Genomic DNA, 5,607 nt, shown 5'->3' on the forward strand with positions numbered 1-5,607 from the left:
ACGCTGAACTTGACAATGGTCAAGTTTGGCGCCAGCTCAACGCACCTAAGGAAGTTACGCACACCACTCCACGCTGAACTTGGGTTAATCCAAGTTCGGCGTGGACTCAAAGAACGCCAAGGGAATCTGCTCTGCCTCCTCCACATTGAACTTGGGAATTTCCAAGTTCGGCGTGGACCTTAATGAGCCCAATAGTCCCCACTCGTCCCAGGATGTATTACACATTGAGCTTTGCAAATTTTGATTCAACTTTTATTATTAAAAAATAGGAAAAGATATTATTTTAGTTTTTAGAAAATATATTTTACATTAATAAGGATTAGATATAAAAAGGAAAAGAATCAGCCCTTCAAACTCTCTTCTCTTCTTCTAGCTCATTCCGCAGTTGATAGTTTTTACGAATCCCAGTTTTCTCTCTACACCATGAGCAACTAAACCTCCACTGTTAAGGTTAGGAGCTCTGTCTATTGTATGGATTGATAATACTACTTTTCTATTTTAATTCATGTACTGATTTATAATTCAAGAATTATTTTCATTCTTTATCTTATGAATTTGGGTGGAACGGAAGTTTGACCCATGTTCTAATTGAGTTCCTGTATAACTTGGAAAAACTCTTTACTTGAACAACAACTTGAAAATATATTCTCCTAAATTTCTAATTATATAGACTTAACGGGATACGTGATATATAATCCTCTTATATTTGGGTAATTAGGTTTTTTTGTGGCATATAACTAGAATTGAACTTCACCCTCTAATTGGAATTAAGTGACCAAGGAATTGGCAGTTGATGAGAGTTAGAGGAGACTACAAAGGTCTAAGAAATTAGGGTTTAGTCACATATAGTTTGCCATGAATTAAATCTTGCATGATTAAAATAGTTAGTAAGAATAGTCAATCCAGAAAATAGATATCTTTGAAGCCTTAACTGTTTCTCCATATATTATTCACAACTTGTTTACTGCTTGTTTTTTGATTCTCTGAATTACTGTTTAATGCAATTGAACTCTCAACACCATTTTCTGCTTGCCTAACTAAGTAAATTAATCAACCATTGTTGCTTAGTCCATCAATTCTCGTGGGATTGACCCTCACTCACCTGAGGTATTACTTGGTACGACCCGGTGCACTTGCCGGTTAGTTTGTGGTTATAAATTCTGCACCAAGTTTTTGGCGCCGTTGCCGGGGATTGATAGTGATTAACAACTATGAGTCGTTTGATTGCTTAGATTAAGCGTTTTAGTTTTAAATTTATTTAATTTTTTCATTCGAATTTTCAAATTTCCTTAGCTTTATTTTTCCTTAATTTCTGAAATTAAGTTTGGTGTTACCTAGTTAATTTTATTTTAATTTTTCTGTTTAATTTCACTGTCTATTTTTGAATTTTCCCCTCTAAATTTCAGTCATCATTTTTGAAATTTTTCTTTTTTATTTATTTATTTAATATTTTTATTTTATTTCTTTACACAGGTTACCTCACAGGGAATTCTCTACACTCTGACATAGAGAGTCCCATCTTTTCTTGCCTTCTGTCTGTTTATGAGCAGAAACAGGGACAAATAACCTCTGTTAGACTTTTATCCTGAACCTGAAAAGACTTTCAGGTGGCGTTTGCAACAAGCAAGACTTTACAAGGCTGCAGACTCCACTATGGATCATAATAATGCTGCTAATGCCAATGTGGCCAATCCAGTTGAGAATGAACAACCCAGAAGAGTTCTTGGCTCAAACACTGCTCCCAATGCAGATCTTTATGAAAAAAGCATTGTGGTGCCTCCTATAGCTGTAAACAACTTTGAGCTAAAGCCACAGCTAGTCACTCTTGTGCAATAAAATTGTCAGTATCATGGACTCCCTCAGGAAGATCCAAATCAGTTTATTTCTAATTTTCTGCAGATTTGTGATACTATGAAGACGAATGGGGTGAACCCTGAAGTTTACGAACTCGTGCTCTTCCCATTTGCTTTGAGGGATAGAGCAAAGCTGTGGTTAGATTCTCAACCCAAGGAAAGTCTAGACACTTGGGATAAAGTTGTCATTAAATTTCTGACTAAATTTTTCCCACCTAAAAAGCTGACTAAGCTTAGGGTGGAGGTTCAGACCTTCAGGCAGAAGAATGGTGAGACCCTTTATGAAGCTTGGGAGAGATACAAGCTACTGACCAGGCAATGCCCTCTGGACATATTCTCTAAATGGACCCAACTAGACATCTTTTATGAAGGCTTGGGTGAAATGTCCAAGATGTGCTTAGATAATTCTGCAGGTGGTTCATTGCACATGAAGAAGACATCGGAGGAAACTATTGAGCTTATTTTTTGGTTGCTAGCAACCAATATTTATACTCATCTAATAGGAATCTTGTGAACTTTGAGACTCCTCAGAAGAGAGGCATGTTGGAAGTGGAAGCTGTTGATGCTCTTCTTGCTCATAACAAGCTTTTGTCTCAGCAAATAAATCTAATTACTCAATAATTGAGTGGAATGCAAGTTTTAGCTGTCAACACCCAAAAAGCACCTCAAGAGGTTCCCTATGACATGACAGGTAATTTTATGCAAAATGAGAATTATAATTATGCTCAATATTCTTCTGAATAGGTCAATTACATGGGGAGTGCTCCTAGAAATCTCAGTAATGATCCATATTCTAAGATCTACAATCAGGGGTGGAGAAATCACCCAAATCTTGGGTGGAGTGACCAACCTCAGAGGTCTCATAATTTCAACAATAATTTTCAAGGCGGCTTTCAATAGAATAATTTTAATGACCACCAGTTTCAGTCATCTCAGTAAGCAACTCCTCAGTCTCAGAAGACTACTGATTTGGAAGCATTAATGGCGAGTTTTATACAGGAAACCAGAGTCTCAATCAAGAACTTGGACGTTCAGATGGGTCAGTTAGTCACAAAAGTTAATGAAATAGATTAGAGGACCACTAATAGCCTTCCTGGTAACACAATTCCAAATCTGAGAGAGGAATACAAGGCTATCACCTTGATAAGTTGACAAGTGACAAGTACGGAAGCACAAGTTAATGAGGAGCCAGTTGAAAAAGAAGCTCTAGAGGAGAAGAAGGAAAAAGTAGAGCACGCCCCTCCAAAGCGTGCAGACAACCCATTCCCAAACTCTCTTGACACTTATACTACATTGCCAAAGGCTCCTGAGTACAAGCCTAAAATGCCATATCCTCGGAGACTTCAAAAGGAGACTAAGGACAAGCAGTTTTCAAAGTTCTTGGAAGTCTTCAGAAAGTTGCAAATCAATATTCCTTTTGCTGAGGTTTTGGAGCAAATGCCTCTCTATGTCAAGTTCATGAAGGAGCTATTGTCAAAGAAAAAGCCTTTAAAGGGAGATGAGACAGTGGTCCTGACTAAGGAATGCAGTGCCATAATTCAGAGTAACTTGCCAAGGATGATGCCTGGTGCACGAATTGTGAATCACACTTTTCACAACTCGTACCACTAACCAGCAAGTGCACTGGGTCGTCCAAGTAATACCTTACGTGAGTAAGGGTCGAATCCCACGGAGATTGTTGGTTTGAAGCAATCTATGGTTATCTTGTAAATCTTAGTCAGGAAGTCGATTATGTTTATCAGTTGAATTGTGAATAACCAAGAGAGCATAAATTAAAGGTTACTTGTTGTGCAGTGATGGAGAATATGTTGGAGTTTTGGAGATGCTTTGTCTTCTGAATCTCTGCTTTCCTCTGTCTTCTGATTCACGCACGCACGTCCTCCTATGGCAAGCTGTGTGTTGGTGGATCACCGTTGTCAATGGCTACCTTCCATCCTTCCAGTGAAAACTACGCTCACGTGCTCTGTCACAGCACGGCTAATCACCGGTTGGTTCTCGATCCGGTTGGAATAGGATTTACTATCCTTTTGCGTCTGTCACTAACGCCCAGCCTTCAGGAGTTTGAAGCTTGTCACAGTCATCCAATCCTTGAATCCTACTCGGAATACCACAGACAAGGTTTAGACTTTCCGGATTCTCATGGATGATGCAGAGATCCACTTCTGGGGCCCACTTGGTGTGTGCTGGGGCTGAGACTTAAGCAATTCACGTGCAGAGGCCATTTGTGGAGTTGAACGCCAGTTTTTGTGCCAGTTTGGGCGTTCAACTCCAGTTTTTGATCCTTTTCTGGCGCTGGACGCCAGAATTGGGCAGAGAACTGGCGTTGAACGCCAGTTTACATCATCTATCCTTGTGCAAAGTATGGACTATTATATATTGCTGGAAAGTCCTGGATGTCTACTTTCCAACGCAATTGGAAGCATGCCATTTCGAGTTCTGTAGCTCCAGAAAATCCACTTTGAGTGCAGGGAGGTCAGAATCCAACAGCATCAGCAGTCCTTTTTCAGCCTGAATCAGATTTTTGCTCAGCTCCTTCAATTTCAGCTAGAAAAATACCTGAAATTACAGAAAAACATACAACTCATAGTAAAGTCTAGAAATATGAATTTTTCCTAAAAACTAATGAAAATAGACTAAAAACTGACGAGAACATACTCAAAACTATATGAAATTAACCCCAAAAAGCGTATAAAATATCCGCTCATCACAACACCAAACTTAAAATGTTGCTTGTCCTCAAGCAACTAGACAAATAAAATAGAAGACTAATAGGTTGAGAAGCAATAATATCTCAGAGTTTTTGAATGAAGCTCAGATTCTAATTAGATGAGCGGGACTAGTAGCTTTTTGCTTCTGAACAGTTTTGGCATCTCACTTTATCCATTGAAGCTCAGAGTGATTGGCATCTATAGGAACTCAGAATTCAGATAGTGTTATTGATTCTCTTAGTTCAGTGTGATGATTCTTGAACACAGCTTCTTTATGAGTCTTGGCCGTGGCCCTAAGCACTTTGTTTTCCAGTATTACCACCGGATACATAAATGCCACAGACACATAACTGGGTGAACCTTTTCAGATTGTGACTCAGCTTTGCTAAAGTCCCCAATTAGAGGTGTCCAGAGTTCTTAAGCACACTCTTTTTTTTTTTTTCACTTGGACCTTGACTTTAACCGCTCAGTCTCAAGTTTTCACTTGACACCTTCACGCCACAAGCACATGGTTAGGGACAGCTTGGTTTAGCCGCTTAGACCAGGATTTTATTCCTTTAGGCCCTCCTATCCACTGATGCTCAAAGCCTTGGGATCCTTTTTATTTGCCCTTGCCTTTTGGTTTTAAGAGCTTTTGGCTTTTTCTGCTTGCTTCTCTCCCTTTTTTTTTTTGCAAGCTTTATTCTTTGCTGCTTTTTCTTGCTTCAAGAATCATTTTTATGATTTTCAGATTATCAATAACATGTCTCATGTTCATCATTCTTTCAAGAGCCAACATATTTAACAGTCTTAAACAACAAATTGAAAAGACATATGCACTGTTCAAGCATTCATTCAGAAGACAGAAAGCATTGTCACCACATTTAACCAATTAGAATTTCTTTTATTAAACTCGAAATTTTATTGCTTCTTATTCAAAAGATCTACTATTTTATTCATGTTTAATGATGATGAGAAAAATAAACTACAGCTTAATTGGAGATAAAATCAAATAGATACTAATTACTATTATATGACTTCTAAGGTAAACTTTTTATAAGGACACT

At 38.3% G+C, this 5,607-nt stretch overlaps 1 non-coding gene across 1 annotated transcript; it reads right to left on the minus strand.

The window, feature by feature from the left end:
• Positions 1–2,082: 2,082 nt before the first annotated feature.
• Positions 2,083–2,189, minus strand: LOC112781327 (small nucleolar RNA R71). The gene has a single exon (XR_003192110.1). It is a non-coding gene; the product is annotated as a small nucleolar RNA R71 (small nucleolar RNA).
• Between the last annotated feature and the right edge of the window lie 3,418 nt (positions 2,190–5,607).

Source organism: Arachis hypogaea, chromosome 19 (assembly GCF_003086295.3).
Source record: "Arachis hypogaea cultivar Tifrunner chromosome 19, arahy.Tifrunner.gnm2.J5K5, whole genome shotgun sequence".
NCBI lineage: Eukaryota > Viridiplantae > Streptophyta > Magnoliopsida > Fabales > Fabaceae > Arachis > Arachis hypogaea.